General features: G+C 35.0%; 1 protein-coding gene across 3 annotated transcripts in view; it reads left to right on the top strand.

The window, feature by feature from the left end:
- LOC149141121 (DHBP synthase RibB-like alpha/beta domain-containing protein) overlaps nt 1-19,834 on the top strand; it is a 512,557-nt gene that overhangs the window by 460,512 nt on the left and 32,211 nt on the right. Inside the window, exon 10 of one of the 3 annotated variants that reach the window (XM_089448207.1) lies at nt 11,868-11,886. The exons of the other annotated variants lie outside the window; for them this stretch is intronic. The gene's annotated coding sequence lies outside the window, so the exon portion shown is untranslated. Of the gene's footprint in view, nt 1-11,867; nt 11,887-19,834 lie in introns of those variants that run through there. 3 annotated transcript variants of the gene reach the window in all.

The following is a 19,834-nucleotide window of genomic DNA, read 5'->3' as shown; positions in this document are numbered from 1 at the left end:
CAATTTCCTCCACTTCTTCGGTGAAATGGATTTCTTCTCTATCTTCCTTGTTATTGCCCTTCTTGAGCTTAGGACAATCTTTCCTATAATTCTCATAGCATTGAGTCTTAGCTATATTCTTCTCTCGGTTCGACAAATGTCTGAATACTTTTTGCCTCAACCTGTCTTCTTCTATCTTGCATAGAAACCACAAGTTATTGAATGGGATAACTTTCTTATCCTCGTATACATTTGTTACCTTGTTCATCAGTTAATGTGTTTAGAACAATGAGGATTATCTCCTTATCCTAGATCTTGCAACTGAGATCTTATGAAGATATCCCTTCATCCTTTGATACCTTCAATTTGTGTAGATCAGATCTAAGTGATATGACCTTTCTTATTGCATCTTCGCAGAATAGTTCTACTAGCTTATCATATAATTCTTTTGATGTCTCCAATCCTGCTATGAGGGGACCTTTGACTAATTTCGTACGAATCCCTTGAGCGCTTTGATCCCTTTTCCTGTATTCAGATAATTCTTTCACTTCGGATGGTTCGAAGACTTTTCCGTTGATATGATCAATGACTTCACTTTATTTGAGGACTATGTCTATCCTCCTTTTCCATGCAAGGAAGTTCGATTACCCAACCAACTTATAGATCTCCTCGCAAAACGAAGTCATTTTACCAAATTAGATTATAGAATAAAAAATACTTGCTTGACAAGTGAAGATGAAATCTTCAACTTGATCCCTTTGATGGTGGTTGATGAAGATGTATCACTACCCCTTTTGGATGATCTTCTTCCAAATGAAATCCCTTCTTCAATAAAGGAGATTGCCCCTTGTATGATGACAACACCTTTGTTCTAGCTCCCTTTGATTATGGTGATTGATGAGGATGTCTTGATGCTTCCTCAGATGATCTTATTTAAGGATAAGGGAGGGGTCCTTGCCTCAATGACAGGGAACTTGCCTTATAGCCTTTTGAAGATGATGACAATGCCTTTAGCCTTCTTTGGATATCTAGACTTCAAGATAGTTCAACCTTTTCAATGGTGAATGAGTGCAGATCTAGAAATGTTTCGACTTTCTCCAAGATGACGTGATATTTATCCTTGAAGTTCTTCTCTTAGATGTCTATACTTTGGGCTACCTTGATTTGTATATCTCTTCAACTTGAAGAGCATCTTTGTGGTCTTTTCATGATGACTAGAGGATCCAAAATTTTTGTTGATGTAGACTTCTTCTTCGATCTAGGGTTTGATGTAAATCTTAACTTCGCTTGGATGTCTTTCTCGAGATTCGATCCTTGAGTGTCCCTTGATGAGATGCCCTTCCTTGACTTAGTCACTTTAGCTCTGATACTATGTTGAGAAATCTAGGGGAATTAGGCGATTTCTATTTAATTAGTAACTTCTAGTGAGTGACTTTTACTTCATTAGATTAGGATCTTCTAGTTGCTTAAGTTATTGGTGTTCTTCTTCATCAAATAGTTACCAATGCATAAAAATTAATAGACAAGAGACACAAAATGTAGGGTATCAGCTAGGGCCAAAACCTCTCACCCTTTGAGAGGAAAACTCGCCCAAATTCTTCCTATAGAGATTCCAATTGACAAATACCAAGACCAAGACCCTTGACATAGTAGCCTTTCCAACACCAAGATACAAGTCCTATTCCATCTTCTCGTTTACTCTCTCTTGGTTTCTTCTACTTCAGATTTCACACCATATGTGATGACATCGAACTGTGATCACTGTGTTTGTCAAGGATACCAAACTTCTCCTTTAGCAGTGGCAACGAATCGTGAAGACATACTACTGAACCATAGTTGCTGCCCTTTTGAGATACCACCGAAACCTTCTTCCTTGTAACAAAAATGAGATCTTGTCACACACTTGTGACCTTCCTTCTTTGTGGCATCGAATATAAGAAACCCTTGTCATTGTAATCCGAACTTGTTTCCTTTCTAGTCACTATAATGTATCCATCCGAACTCAGAGAGATATCCAAACTTTTTTTGACTGAGATCAGCCCTAAACAAAACCTTGTTGTCCCTTCCTTATTCGAGATCCCTTAGCGAACATGCCTCTGCAATCCTGAACCTTCTTTGAGCTTTTTCACCGAGCTGTTTACCTGAAATCAGAGTGTGATCTGAACTTGTCTTCTATGGAAATGTGAAGACCCTAATGTTGTATATATAGTTGTTGATCCATATAAATAAGACGACCTGTGATCTCGAACAAGTGTGTCTCCAAATAGGTGAGCCGACATGAAGAGGAGGACTTGTGCTTGTCGTTGGAGAGCTATTTAACAATCCTATTGACTCATATACATTCTTCATACATGACACTGACTCTACATGACTTTTATGATAAATCCTAAAGGCTCACAATAGGAGCCATCTAAAAATAAATCCCTTGCTCATGAAACCCATGAAGCAAGCCAATAATAATTTTATTTTCTTCTTTACATCATTTACAAAAATCACAATTACACATGTCATTATGAAGACTGAACCTAGTTACACTTTTCAACATTGACCAGAAAATGGACCAAATGAATCATAATGTTTCTGTTTCACATTACTCCTGTTGAAATTAACAACTTTGTGTCCAAACATGTTGCAAACAAAGCAATATCCCTTAAAGAAACTGGAGTACCTAGGAGTTGATGATCTTCTTGTGAATCTGCTTCTACAATTGGCTGCAAAGTGTCCAAAGTTATGACAGATAAAGAATTCAATACCATTGTCTAGAGGAGATAATCAATTGATACTTCTATAGTTTGGAGCAAATGATTTCCTTTGAAAATTTTCTTTCTTTGGTTGTTGGTTTGGCTGGCTTCTTAATTCTTTACTAGGTCTTTTAGAGTTTGCACAAGCTTGTGAGCTAGATTTTCCTTTCACAGTTTCATGAAATCCAAGACCAGAGTTAATGGAGGGAGACCTTTGACTACTAAGAATGTTATCCAAAATATTAGTAGTACCTTGAAATCTCAAGTGTTTATCCTTTTCTTCTAATTTACATTTTAGAATGTTTACCTCAACCTCCAGTCTTTAGCACTGATCTTCCTTTCCCCGATACTACTTCCTCATTCCTTCTTCAACATTTCTTCCTTCTTCTAGTTGCGCTCTTAATTCGATAATCTCTTCCTTAAGCCCATTCTCTTGTTTTTCAAATACTTGCAGTAGCTCTTCATTTGGTTTGTTTGACTTTTCAAGATCTGATCTTAGAGAGACGATCTTAACGTCAAGTCCTTCACAATATTGTTTAGATTCTGTTGTAGTATTTACCGATTTATCATGATCCATGTTCTCATATGCCTAGAATTTATTCCTAAGATTATTAATCTTTTTCAAAGAAAAAACAAGTTTTCTTCTAAGATTAAGATTTTTCTCTAACATGTCTTCTTTTGAATTAGTAACTCCATCTGACATATCATACTCATTTTTTGCATCATCATTATTTCCTTTAGAAACAAGATTACCTGTTGGTTCTCCTGATGAGCAATCTTCCTATGTTTTTCCCTCGTGGATTTCCTATAGTTTATCTCATACTTCATTTGCTGTTGCATAATTCATAACCTTTCCTAATGCTGAATCAAGTATGTTACCAATGATTTCATATAATGCCACATTATTCTTTTGCAATTCTTCACCCGATGGAGGAGTTTTAGTGCACCCATTACATACTAAATGCCCAACATCAGATCCGAGATTCATTAACTTAGACTTCATATTTTCTTTCCATTCTTGATACTTAACATCACTAAGCATAAACATACCTTTATTATCCGTTATATTTGAATCTGTTTTCTCTTTAGAATGATATCTTTCACTTCTACCCATGAGAGTGATTTTAGTTGATTCACGATCATCTTCACTATCATCATTATTACACAAATAGGGAAATGGACCAATTTTAGAACAAAAATAAGTACTTGATAATACTTTGTCACATCTCCACTATCTTCTTTGTTTTTTATCAACAAGAAGCGAGGTGTCCCTGTATCTGAATATTTGCTAACATCAATAATCGTCACTACATCTGATATATCGCTTTCACTGCCACAATTTTATTGAACTCACTTCTTCCTTTGAGTTGCCTTCTTCTAAATTTTTCCCATTGTCCCTGATCCACTCTCAAGCGGTTAAGATGCTGGAGCGACCTGCTCTGATACCAATAATTAGGAAAAATGCTGGGGGGGTGAATCAATATTTTCAATTCACTTTAACTTTTCATTTCATATTCTGAATTTTGTATGCTATTGTTCTTTCTGCAACCAATGTGTGTATGCTACTTCAATGAAGGATAACAACATATACACAGTTTATTTAATTGATCATAAATGCATTAGTGAGTTAACCTTAACCATTGGATTATTGATTCATTAACCATCTAGTATGCAGTTAAGAGCAAATAAATCACAACACATAAGAAACAAACATAGAACACCAAGATTTTAGGTGGAAACTCAATGTGGGAGAAAATCATCGTTGTCGTTGCCTTTGTCTTCTTTATTATTATATAAAGTAAATCTTCATTACATCTTGTACTGGCGCATACTCTTACTAGTACACAAACACCCACCTACAGGAGGCTACAACCTTCACTCGTTTTCTAGCACCCATTGGAAGGGAGCTCCAAACCCCCTGATCTCGTTTATCGGCTCCTATCAGAAGGGAGCAACTACCCCCTAAACAAATTTACCAGCTACCACTAGAAGGAAGCTCTGACTCCCTTACTAAAGGCTCCAACCCTTAACACCTCTTGTGGACCAAATTTCAGAATATTTCGTAGTGGATCTACCTGTCTCAAACAAACATTGAAACCTATAGGACACCTTTCATCAAATTTTCATACTGGACCCACATCTAAACCAAACTAAATATTGAATCTAAAATACAAACATTGAACCAACTGAATCACTGTAACATCATCTCACTGATATTGAATCAATCACTACAACTAGATCAAATCAATGCTCAACCAAACCATAACAGATATAAACCATCCAAATAAAGACATCATTGACAGGGAACAACAAATATAACAGAACTCATCAACATTCATCATCAAACAACACTGTAGACCCTGACCAGATCTAACCTAGAATATATATGCAATTGTTATTCAGAAGACCTGCGTATATACACTCTTATAGTGTGCAACACCCGCGTACAAATCTCAACATACTAAAAAATAAATCTCATAATATATACGCGACTCATCAAAGATAGATCCGCATATGTACGCGACTATTAATAAGCAAACCTACGTACAAATTTCATACCTTTCACTGCAAACATAACTTCGCACTTTGAAACCTTCACTGTCAAAAATATAGACTTCTGAATAATTCATTTAGATCACATCATCATTGTAATCACAAATCCATCATTATTAGCTACTTAGACATTTGCAACAAGTAAATCAATCAAGCATATATGTTAACATATCTTCAAATCTTTCAGATCTGAGTCTTCTCCTTGCTCCTTGGTGCACACCTGTTTCAGAGAAAATCATTCATAAACAATCCATTACTTGCACGCACAACACTTTGATCTCCATCTCCTTATATAGATTTTGCCTTACCCAATACCTCACGTAATATTTTGGTAAAGTTGATGGTATTCGTTGATGTGATCAAATAGACGTTTCAACCCCAATTACTATGGGAAAATACCATGGCAATGACCCTTGGTATCCAAATTTCCATGGTTCGGATTTTGTACACAAATTTTTCTTATAGTACCTGTGTGTGTATGCGACCCTTCCTCATAGGAACCACATATACTTTATCAAACTTCACTTTGGTCATCCAACTGTAATTGAACTGCGATTTCTTTGTCCATATCATCTGTAACATCTATACCTGTTATCTGCTTTAGTTCTACAATCATATTATCACTATGTTGACATCAAGTATATCTTTGTCAAGTAGGTTTCCATCAAGGACAACACATTAACCATAATGCCAACATAAATTTGGGTATTTATGGGACGAGTTTCCCCATAGCCCCAAATGAAGCCCATTGTGTCTGAAAAGAGAATTTATAATGGTCATATTAATATTAATGTTTTGGTCACTCTTATTATTTTATATGGTAAATCAAGGCACATGGAAACATATTTTTGAACTAAACTTGAATTGATTGTTTCCCTCCAAAATTATCAAGTCAGTTTGGCACCCATTTGATCTTCAAGAAAAACTATATATGATCAATCTTTCGTCTCCAAAATAAGGAATTCAGACATCACAAGTGAATTCAAATACCTTTTTGAAGCTCACATATGATTATTACAATGCAACTCACATCAATGTTTGGATCATGTCAACGACTGACTTTAATATAATGTGGCTTGTTATATTTATTCTGCAAGACTCTATACAATGTCATGCTTCTAGTGAAGGTATCGTCCATACTTTGCAGCTCATATATTGGTAAGATTTATATTCTCTATGGCCAGATTTAGAGTTTCTGCATAAAAGCATCTCAGTGGCACGAACATGTAATAAAGGAGTGTGCATTGTGAGAATACTCTGCAGCTCATTCCAAGTTGCTCATATTATACATCTCGGTGGCTCGCTGGACATTGTGACTTGCATTACTTATTTATGTAGCTTGGATGCTATCTCAGTGGTGTGTTTTCATTATATGGGTTAGATTATTACATCGCATAGTGCCTCACTCAATGACATGTATCACACATCTCTAGGACGTATTTTTCTCTGGCTCACTACATTTCACATTGGATTGCATAACTATCTGAGGCACACTATAATACACAATGACAACACTATTTTCAGAGGTTCGATATTCATGACTCGTTGATTTTTTTATAGATCACATTGAATGGCTCGTATATGCTTTCAATGGCTCAAATCAAGTATTTTGTGGCTCATCCTTTGTATTGATTATAAACATAGTTATGCGGCTTGCAACATTTATGAGTGGCATGTTAATATGATCTACATATATCTATGTTTTATATGGATTGATATATTATATCTTTGTTATCTGAAATATGGAGTTTGGTTTGCGCACTATACTTTGTGAGATGACTTGAAATCAGTAACACACAATGTTCCTGTGTGGACTCACATCAATATGTTTTTATGGCATGTCTTGTACAATAACCTTGTGGCACCCTCTTTTAAACCCCTTATGTATATCAGAGATGCTCGAATTTGACATTACAATGAGATCTAAAAACCCTAAGGAAAGTAGGGTAGTGGTAATGATATTATGGCAGAGTGCTCTACCGTGATAATCTAACTCTCATGCAATTATGAACAATATTATTCATGATGGTTGATCCTGATACATGGAAGTGACATTAGGACAATTTTCTATATGACCTCAATAATGACCTTGACGCTGGAATGCAATATATATATGACAATAATGTGTATGTTCTGCAATAATGATCTTGTTATGAAACACGTGACAGTGACTTTGCTATTATATGATGTCAATGATGATTCAAGATCACTGTAATGATGACACCATATGGCAACAAGTCTCTAGAGATTAGATTGTTCAATTCACAAATGAAGTTGTGAACTGACTTGGGTTTGCCCTAGGAGACCTAATGTGAATCATTTGTCTCTCATTCTCATTGTACTTTTTATCTCAGCTGAACATTTATGAATATCTAATAGAAGAAGAAGAATTGATTTATGGGCTTTCCCCCTTCGTGGGGTTTTGCCTTGGTCTCTGACCTAAATCCTGGTGTCTCCATTTGTGCATGTTCTCGTCTAGTGTTCCTTATTATTCCGCTGCATTGTTAATGATATTTTTCTCTCTACATAGTTTCCAATGATGATAGGATGATATGGGATGAATGTAATAATGTTGATCAAATGCAATTATCTACAACAAAGAACAATCCAACCCTAAAAATTAACATGGTATCAAAGTTGGGCTGAAGAAATGCAATTAAAGATCACCCCCGTGAAGACACCTATGATGGAGTTCTTGAGCAAGTAAAATTAAAGGGATGAAGATGTTAGAGACCTAAAAGAATGTTAGGGAATGAAGGAAACACTAGGGAAACTTTTTTGCAAATAAAAGTTAGGGTTTGGAGAAACCATAAGAGTGGCCTGGATATGGAATGGGCATGGTATGGTTCATAATTGTTCATGATATGATATGATTTGTAAAAGGACATTCAATTATTCAAGTTCCCATGTTAGATTTAGAGAAACCTTAGATGAGGGTATGAGGAAAGATCCTATGGTTATCGATAATTACGCTGTTGATGAAGGAAATTAAGGATACAAGTGGTGTTTAGGATGGTGCATTTCTTCTCCAGACAACATTAAGATATGCTTGATGGACTGTGGTGACTCATGGAGGCAGGATCAAAAGGGAGCTGATAAATTCCTTCAATCCTTGTTAAAGATGAGTACTTTCAAGACTTGTGTCATTTTTTGGTTTTCTCTTGTTTAGGTTTAGCTATTGTTTATTCTTCTTGCATGAGTATTTGAATGTTTATAACTTCTTGGAATATGAGGATGTAATCAAGGAAAGTAGATCCTTCTTAAGGATCATCAAGATGTAGGAAGAGTAAGCTCCAAGAGAGATCTGGTGCAGGATAATAATGAAGCCACTCTCTTATTTAAGAAAAGGAAGACAATCTTGCCACATGATCGGGTACACTTTCATTATGTTTGTGTTCTTTGACATTATTTTTCTTGCTCTTGTTATGGGTCAATAGATATATCTGATGAAGTGAGGACCAACTCCTCTATATCAAGATTTAGAAGAATGAAGAGCCATCCCTTGATTAGAGTGGTACTTAATAAATGAACAAGAGCCCAGACCTTGAAGGAAGGATCCCAGGTTGATATATATCACTGAAGAGGCTTCCTAATTAGAGGGAGTAGATTGTCAGGTTGAATGCAACAATTTGATGAGATGATGAGAACTTTGTCCTTCATACAAGGACCATTTAAAATGACAAGATGCAAAAGTATCACATGCTTCTGCGATATGAAGCTCAATAGTGATAAAGAAGATACTCTTAAAGAGAGAGGACTGTGATTATATGCTAGCACCTGTTTCCAGATGCAATATTATGAGATATATGTGAAGATGGCTTCCTCCGTGATATTTAAGAAAGTAGCATACTTGAAGCCACCTCAAGACTTTGAGGCACATGAGATGCGATGCATGATTACAGACGGAAGAAAGTTACCCGTGGACTCAAGAAATCCCTATGGAATTGGCATTCCTGGATTGATGCTCATCTAATACAGACTCCAACCTTTCTTCATGTTTGAAGGCATGTCTTTGATATTTGATTTTATATGCTAACATGTTATTTTTTATAGGATCAGATCATACTAGTGTTTAGTGCTAGAGGGAGTTGACCTCTAAGCTCATATGATTAACATTTTGAGATTAGCAGTATAACAAAGGGGGGATGAGGACCTCCCTGTTAAGGGAAGTACGTTGACAAAGATTAGGTATTACACTGAAGCAGCTGAGAGAGACTCCTCTTTAGATTCATATTTGATGGTCGAATCCTTACTTTGCAACATGTGCCATGTACCTGACAGAGCCTGGTCACATATATTGGAGATTTCATGGATATACAAATGTTGACTAAGGCTGAAAATGTTAGTAACATGAAAAAAACATTTGGGTGTTTTTGTAGCATGGGGATTGCCACGATCTACTGAATGTACCAAAAACAAAAGTCTGTTGATTTGAGTATGAGGAAGAGTAAATTGTTGCTAGCATGGCTAGCTGGGAGGCAGTGTGATTGAGAAAGCTCATTGGAGAGTCGTTTGAGCATGTGTTGAACATGACTAAGATATATTGCGATATTAAGAATGGGATCCGACTTTCAAATAACCTCGTGTTTTCATGACTGGCCCAAGCATTTTAAGATGAGATAACACTATATACAAGATATGTTGCAGAGGGAGCATTGAGGCTCCAACATTAATTTATTGTGAAATTCAGGGATTGAGACTTCAACAAATGAATAGATAACAAATATTGTTACCAAGTCTTTTCCGAAAGGGAGGTTCTTGGTCATCAGAAAGAAGCTTATACTGATGGATATGACCCTACTAGGTAAGGGTCCCGACTGATCGAGGGCACTGAGCTATGCTCTTCCTCTGTGTTTGAGCTCCCAGGGAGAAAAATTGAGTCATAGAGCTCCTAGGGTTGAGGGGACTCTGGAAAATAGGATGCATACAATCCTTACCTCTCTTGATAAGTAATATCCTAAATATTGCCACTCTAGGGTACGTGTGATCCTTGTCATTTATGACATGTTGGGTATCCTCTCCTATCATCAAGTCTAGGACTTGACAGAGTATACCCAAGTATGCATCCTACCCACAAGATGGGATAGTTTGGATTTCCACCCATCTAACCAATGGGTGAGAAGACTTTGGATAATTGTGATCCTTACCATTTATGGTAAGTAGTATCTTGCGCAAGTGAGGGGATGCAGGTGTTTTGCCACTTTACTCTTGAGGGTCAAGCTGGGAAGATCAACGGACAATAGGATAATTGTGATCCTTAAGTTTCATAGTAAGTAGTATCCTACCTATTGTCTAATAAAAGGAGAGCTTGCGATCCTTACCTTTCACTGTAAGTCCTACTTTACTTATTGTCGATTGAATATAGGGTGGCAGATTGATCTCTCCTATCGTTCATGGATATAGGGTGGATGTCGGAGCTACCCTATGATGATTCTTCTTCTTTAGATTAAGATATCATTGTTCAGTTGATGATCAAAGGAATCAAGCTATGCCGAGAGATGTTGAGATTGATATCTTGTTGATGTAGCTAAAATGAAGGTCATGGAATTTGACCTAGAGACCAATAGGGTTAGAGGATCTAATTAATCTCCCCCACTATCAATTATGGATTCTTCTTCTTCTATGAGACAAGAAGAGACAAGAAGAGATGAGATGAGACGAGATGAGATATGATGCAACATACATGTTCATCCAAGATAAGTCTTATGATGTAGATGGAAATTCCTCCCTAGATGAGCGTGAGTGTTGAAATTTGGGCAGTTATGGGACAAATTTCCCTATAGCCCCAAATGAAGCCCATTGTGACCAAAAAGAGAATTTATAATAGTCATATTAATATTAATGTGTTGGTCACTCTTATTATTTAATATGGTAAATCAAGGCAAATAGAAAATTATTCTTGAACTAAATTTGAATTGATTGTTTCCCTAAAAAATTATCAAGTCAGTTTGGCACCCATTTGATCTTGAGGAAAAATTATATATGATCAATCTTCCATCTCCAAAACAAGGAATTCATACATCATAAGTGAATGGTTTGCATACCTTTTTGAAGCTCACATTTGGTTAGTGCAGTGGAGCTCACATTAATATTTGGCTCCCATCAATGGCCTGATTTAATATAACACGGCTCACTATATTTACTTTGTGATACTCTATACAGTGTCATGTTGCTAGTGAAGGTATCATACGTACTCTGTAGCTGATATATTGGTAATATTTATATTCTCTGTTGCCATATTTAGATTTTCTACGTAAAATCATCTTGGTGGCACAAACATGTAAATAAAGTAGTGTGCGTTGTGAGAATACTCTGTGACTCATTCCATGTGGCTCACTAAACATTATGACTTGCATTACTTACTTTTGCATCTTGTATGCTATCTCAGTGGCTCGTATTTCATTATATGGGTTGTATTATTACATCGTACAATGCCTCGCTCAATGACATGTATCACACATATATGGGACATATTTTTCTCTGGCTCGCTACATTTCACATTGGATCACATAACTTTCTGAGGCTTGTTATAATACACATCGACATCAATATTTTTAGAGGTTTGATATTCATGGCTCGTTTACTTTTGTGTAGATCGCATTAAATGGCTCGTCCAATGAATGACTCATATCTTCTTTCAGTGGTCGAATCAAGTATTATGTGGCTCATCATTTGTATTGATTGTAAACATATTTCCGTGGCTTGCAACATTTTTGAGTGGCATGTTACTATTATCTACATATATCTTTGTTTTCTATGGCCCGATGTATTATAACTATGTGGTATCTGCAATATGGAGTGTCCTCTGCTTGCTATACTCTGTGGGGACTTGAAATTAGAAGCACATAATGTTCCTGTGTGGTATGAATCACATCAATATGTTTCTATGGCATGGATTGTACAATAATATTGTGGCATCCCCTTCCGAATTTATTATGTATATCAAAGATGCTCGGATTTGACATTACAGTGAAATCTAGAAACCCTCATGAAATTAGGGCAGTGGTAATGGTATTATGGCAGAGTTCTCTACAATGATAACCTAACTCTTATGCAATGATGAATACCAATATTATTCATGATGATTGATCATGATACATGGCAGTGACATTAAGACAATGATCTATATGACCTCAACAATAACCTTGATGCTAGAATGTGATCTACTTATATATGTATATGACAGTGATGTATATGTTTTATGATAGTGATCTTGTTATGAAACATTTGATAATGACCTTGCTATTATATGATGTCAATGATGATTCATGATGATTGTAATGATGACATAATATGGTAGCAGTTCTCTAGAGATCAGATTGTTCAATTCACAAATGAATTTGTGAACTAGCTTGGGTTGGCTGTAGGAGGCATAATGTGAATATTGTCTCTCATTCTCATTGTACTTTGTATCTCAGTGGAACAATCATGAATATCTAGTAGAAGAATAATAATTGATTTATCAGTTTCCCCCCTTCGTGGAATTTTTCCCTAGTCTCTGACTTAAATCCTAGTGTCTCCATCCGTGCATGTTTTCATATATTGTTCCTTATTATTCCGCTTCATTATTAATGATATTGTTCTCTCTACATAGTTTCCAATGATGATAGGATGATATGGGATGAATGTAATAATGTTGATAAAATGCAATTATCTACAAAAGAGAACAGTTCAACCCTAAAAATTAACATCTGGATATCAAAAGTTGATTTGGATCTAGATGTAGCTTTATGTACTTATTTTACTCAACACAAGGCATTACTTGACATAATTGAAAATGATATCTTTCAAAATCATTTATATGTCTTATGTAGAAAGTGAATGTGAGGCGAAATGCTTTTGGACATTGTCCTAACAGAGGATGCACGTGCATTAATGTTTTCCATTAAAAACAAACTAGACATTTCTTTGCATGTTGCAATTGGATCTTCAACATATCAATCTTTGGAGAAACTAGAAGAAGAGTTATAATCAAATATTTAGGAGATGAAAATATACTATCAAAATACACTAATAAATGAATGCCTAAACAAAGTCCATAAATATTGAACATGAAAGAGTAAAAATACAAACAAGTAATATGAAATATGCTTTATAGACAGATGCAATTACTATAGAAACAAATATAATAGACCATGGCATGGAGTGTGAAAGAACTTAAGACGCAAGGAAAACTATTAATTCCCCTAGAAGAGACAAAAGCTCGGAAGAGGCGTCATGTTGTTGGGTGGATGCCTTTGGTTTGTTTGTGGAACTATGAGAGGCAATGCAAGTACATCCAAAAAGATATTGGACTGAGTAGTTGGGTACTAAGACCAATTAAAATTTGATATTTTTTAGGTATCTTATCTCTGTTATGAACAAAGCTCGTATATGTTGTGGGATTTTCAGAATATCTGGAATGCAAAAATGTCCATCATGGGACGAATAATATATTTATATAAGAATGTTTGAATACATGTGATATGATATATGATTACAAATGAGGGCCCGCTTATATACCTAGGCAGGTTCCCCTTCATGAATGGTCATGTCCTTAGAGGCATTCCTCTCTAATATATTAATCATTATTGTGATTACGATTATTATTTATATTATTTATATATTATATTCATAACATTGTCTTCCTTTTCATTAAATTCCTCAAAGCTTATTGCTGACAAGACATGTTATATATTTCTGTCTTTGTAATCTATTCGCATTTCTCAGATTTATTTGAGTTGTCATCTTCAATGATACAAGATGATGGGATCCTCTGAGTGATAAATAAATTTGTTGAACTGAGAAGGGATTCAACCATCCTAAATCAATCTTCTGTGGAACTTTGTAATTACTATATAGTTGGGATAAATTGTTATCATGACATTTGATTGTGGTGACATTGATATTCTTTGGAATATAAGTCACTTGTTTATGCTTTGAGTAATTTGGATTTGCAAATTGGTTGAGATGTCTGCTTTTATAATTTGGTTGTAGAATAAGAGTTCTTGTGATCAGATTTCCCCTTATCCTCTTTGTGGTGATTTCTGGATTTACTTGATGTATATGATTTTCTTCAAGTACAAAAGTTGTTAGGTTAATCACCAGATATTCATTTGAATTGCAACATTTGAATATGTTTTTACTTCAATTGTTGGGGATCGTTCTGAACCATGGTATTATCTGAATCAATGTTTGTTCCATTTTATTCAACTTGGGCAGTTTCTTTTGAAGACCTCATTTTTGTTATAAGTTCTAATTGATTCTCCAACAATTTCTTATCATTTTTACATTTCTTGATTTACGTGAGTAGCTTTTGATTGTGATTCATGATACGTGAAAGTTCATTGCTTTCTGGATTGTTGACTTTATTCTTAGTGTCCCTCCTCATCTTTTAAACTTTTGATTTGTTCTAACAACTTTTGATTAAGGTTCTTTACGCGTAATTTTTCATTTTCATGTTCTTATAAGTGCTTATTGAGTTCTTTCTTTGTGACCTTAACCTTCTCAACTTGTGCAAATAATTTTTCATTGTGAATTTTGAGGCGCAAATTTTTTGTCATTTTCTATTATTTCCTTGTAATGCATATCCTCAAATCTTTATACTTCTGTTGTGATGCTTCCTTGTTTTGTTGAAGTTTGGCCATTTTGTCTTCTAAATTTTTAATATGTAAATTCTTTTGATCTTCCAACTGTAGTTTCTCGGTACACTGGACTACATCGTCTTGTAGGAGTAGTGTTGGGTGTTCAACTTGCGAGTTGGATTCTATTATCTTTGATTCTTGAGCCACAAGTTTTTTATTAAACTCTTCATTTTGTTGCTCAAGTGTTGCCATTAGTTGTTTTATTCCTTCACAAAACTTCATATCTTATTCCGAGGACTGTTTTTGTATGTCACCTTGATATTCAACTAAAGTAAAAAGTTTTGTGACACTTGCAGCATTCCATTTTTATTTCTAAATGATTCGTGACAATTAGGATATCCCTCTGAATAAAAAGAACACTTAGAAAAGAAACCAAGATTTCCTATGGACTGCATCTTTTTGTTTTCCCTTGACTTCTCTCTTTTTTTTGAATTTTTTTTTTTAATAACCCTTCTAAAATTTTTGAATTAAAATTATTTCCTGCAATTTTCTAATACCTCTAATAATTCCACTTACATATATTTAATTTTTTTCTCTTTATGCCTATATAAATATATATGCTTTCAAGTAACATTCTCACTTTTTAATTTTTCAATTTATATTCTTCTTCTATTTTTTCCTTTATAAAAAATTTATATATTCTGAGCAAATTTTAATAAAATACCCTTTTATATTCTAGTAATTTCATTATCCCCATTTTAATTACCCCTTTAAAAGTCACATAAATTGTTATGAAAAGGGGTGGCTATACAAACGAGCCCCACCTGAAATGAATAGAACAAATTGTACGTAATTTCAACAATTTACTTGTATAATGGATGATATGATAGTACGGTTGGTACAGTGCACTCTTCATTTATATAAACCATTTGAACGGATTGATAGATTTACTAGGATCACATATATGACTTGTTGCTTTCGTACCGGCTGCGCAACTATTCGTCTGATGAAATCTCGACGTTTGGCAATGTATACTTATCAATTACATGCATGGATGATGGTTTTATTTTGTTGGAGAAGATTGCGCTATACGAATTGTGATATGGTAGCGGACTTATAAACTTTGTGTTCTTGGTGACTTCTTCTGCGGGCAATGGATCCAATTGTAGCTATATCGAGTGTATCACAATGATACACTGGTTGGCTAACGACTCTCTGAACTTGGCAAATTTGGAAAATTGTTGCGAATGGTACAATGCGGAGGTGTTTTTTTCTTTTTCTTTTTTTTTTCCCTTGGGTTGATTTTTTTTTTGCCGTAGTTTAACTAGCCAAAGGAATTGCCCGGAAAGTTATGGAAATTCCGATTATATTTAGAGAAAATCTGGCAAAGGTTTTTGTAATTTAACTTCAAAATTTTAGGTGTTCTAAACCTTTTTTATGGCGATGAATCCATTTCCACCATCAAAAACACGATTCAAACACTACTTCTACAAGATTTTTTGAAAATTTTTTGCCGGATTCCGGCTACTTTTGGCTGTCCGGGCAATTCCTCTGCCTTGGTAGACGACTCTTATATATATATATATATAGACCAAAAGTCAATTTCAATTTCTGGCGGCTAAAGGCCTAAGTTGAACCGACTATCGAGTAATTGGAGAAACTCCAAAATTTTCGAGTATGGAAAAAGTTTGGCCAATCGTTAAGATCAGAGAATGAGACTCTGATACCAATGTTACGAATAAAGTTTGATACACAACGAAATATTCAGAATATCTGGAATATAAGAATGTCCATCATGGATGACTAATATATTTATATAATAATGTTTGAATACAAGTGATATGACATATGATTACAAATGAGGGTCCGCTTATATATACGCAGGTGCCCCTTCATGAATAGTCATGTCCTTCCAGACATGCCTCCTCAATATAATAATCATCATTTAATTAATTATTGTTATCATTATTATTATTATTTAGATTATTTATTCATAACAGTCTCTTGAAGGAGATAGGACTCCATAAGATCTGCCTTTGTCATAGATTATGATCATTATGCCCAAATGAGAAAAATCATGGAATCCTACAATTTCAAATGAGTTATGATAAGCAGGTCGTTTATGCATGCAACACTATTACCTAAGCAACAACTTCTCATGAACTCCATTGATGAGATTCAAAATTCATTGCATTTCAAACGAATCTTGAAATTTGTTTCGATTTGATGAACAAAATTACTGAATTAAATCCCTTGAACCAAATTGAACATGAACTCCAACATAAATTCCATGATTTCATAAGGGTTCATTATTTTCATTGTTTATTGGAAAACAAATTAAAACAAGCAATGAAACCCTACTATCTAAGTTAAACTTACCAACATAAACCCCGAGTCCTGCCACCTACGTCTTTCTCCCTCCTGGAGAACCCACTATATCATAGTTTCCTTTCCATTGGCACTTGGCTAGACTAGTCTGAATTTGCACACACCTCATCACCAGTAGGTTTGTCATTGGATGATTGACATGATATAGCTTGTGACAAAACTCATGCTCTCCTTCCCTCACAACTGAGTTGGCCATTGTTGCAAATATCGTTTCGTGGAATAAATCAAAGAGGGACCGAAAATAAACTTCATTGGAAATATTAGATGATAGAAATTGTAGGGAAATATTGGAAACGAAAAACCTTAGACATGAAGATCTGAAAATATTGAAGAAATCAACTACTTGAAAAACTGGTGAGAAATAGAATATATTTGCAACACTACAGACAACTAGTCCTACTTCCCATGGCCAACCCACGCTTCATTTTGGTAAGTGGTGACATGTGAGTGATGCTAGAGACCAGTTGTTGAGTGCTACTGCGACATCCTAATACATTAATCCTCCATTTGGCATTGAGTTATAGCTTGCAACTCACTTCGTGACTCTGCCTCTTAAAGAAGTGAACCATTGAAGATAACCCCACTCACTAATTATTGTTCTCAAAGGAAACCTGACTCAACTTTAGTGTATAGGTTATTCACTGATTTTAATCACCTTAGCTCTTAGTGCGACTGTGATTTTGGTTGCCATTATGCTTTTGTCTTAGCTGAGAGCTTTGACTCTTTCAAGCAATCATGTTAGCTTTTATAGCTACTTTGAAAGTGTTTACGCCATGTTTGGGGGTACTTCATGATATTTGGGCACATGGTATATGTAATATCCTAAGGTAATTGTTTCATCATGAGGTTCTTGTTTGTCTAGGGTTCTAATAAATCAACGACAAAGCATATTATTTCAATCATATATAACAATGTGTATCTTTTCTATGAACACTAAATAGGATGTCCAACAACAATATAGTCAATCATAATGGGTTAGGGCTACATAGTGGATTTATTCTGCCAATGTTTCACTAGTATAATTAGCTCTAACAACTTCCACAATATTCCTGCAATTGTAAGCAAAATTACCACAACAATAGATCTCACAAGAAATCAATATTTCAATTCTGCAATTATGTTGATATACCAAATATTCGAAGTGTTCAACAATGGCTATCCATTAGTCAAATATTCACAATAATGATCAACGATAATGAATCCACAATTTCAATTATGTTATTTTCTAGTCTAAATTAACTCTCATTTGCCTAACTGCAACTTATTTGTTCTTCTTTCAATTTGTTACGAGTCTCCACCTACGGTGGAGTCACTCCTTGTGTTGGCCCTACTACTTGTTGTTTAAAACCCAACTATTTGGTTGTGTATGGCGAAGTATCCTTTTCTTTTATGAGTCTTGATCAAAGTAATTGAGGTTCCTTGTGTTTATGCATTCATCAACATTGAGAGTGAGTGCATAGGAATATGAATAGTGGCATTGTCATGGTTTAATCTTTGTTAGCCATCTACTATCACAATCCGAATTTTTTTATTCAATGGCATCAATAAATTCCAAATGATGTGTTGGTCTCTGCTACAAAAACTTAGATAAAATATGATTATAGTGCATCTATAATAGTTGTATTCAAAGTCAACTTTTCTATTTCAATAATGTCTCATTAATTCCTTGTACAAAGTTGCATTGAAAACATGTTACAAAGTTCCTTGAGTTTGCTTGACAATACTTTTGTTTGGCATGTGAGGAGTGTTATGGTTCCATGCATAATGTTGGCTCTAGGTGGCAATCTCACTAGAGGTAAGTTCAAGCAGCCAGATTCAAGGGGGCCACCAATGACAATAATGACGATATCTCAACAACTTGTTCCTCAGATCAAAACTTGATGCCTCAAGATGTGGTCTCCAGAAGACTACTGTGGCCCAAACAGAAGTTCAAATTTGAATTAGAAAAAACATCAAATAAGATCTAGTTTGTGTCTCAAATGTCAACTTTGTTCCTTGCTCTTCATACAACGATCCATACAAGGTTCATCCTTGACTTGATATTCATAAAATTGTACTTCCTTTTATTCACAGAATAGAGGTACTCGACCTCTTCTATGTCTACAACCTCCTTCACCAATTTTGTCCACAACACAAGACTTATGTGATCCTCAATTATTCTTTAATAATTTTATCACAGTTGGCTCCAAAAACTAGAACATGTGGTCAGGCACTAAGGGGTCTGCTTCAAATATTAGCATTTGCTAGGCACCAAAGGGTCTCCAAATGTGACCTCAAGACAACCCTAACCAAGGCCAAATTATTTTCAGAAGCTTGTCTTAGGCCTAGGCTGAATTAGGCCCCAAGGTTTCATTACAGTACCAAGTTAATGCTTCAAGACAGTCCTTAAATGGTGAGTGTATACAATCCACAAAATTATGATCTACTATAGTGAACAATATGAAAATTGAAAAACTAGTTTCTTTTCACTAAGATACATAATTTCTCTATTTCAATTTTGCAACGTAATAGGAACATAAATAAATACAATTCACACGATTTTTTTATAGGGAACCCAACTGGGAAACCCTCTTCTTGTTTATTGATAGAAACTGATCAATTGATCTCTTA

The sequence above is a fragment of the Pinus tabuliformis genome, chromosome X, assembly GCF_031772625.1.
Source record: "Pinus tabuliformis cultivar Carrire ecotype Pingquan chromosome X, CPIR1, whole genome shotgun sequence".
Lineage (NCBI taxonomy): Eukaryota > Viridiplantae > Streptophyta > Pinopsida > Pinales > Pinaceae > Pinus > Pinus tabuliformis.
The sequence above is the reverse complement of the archived record's forward strand: the minus strand, read 5'-3'. Positions and strand labels throughout refer to the sequence as shown.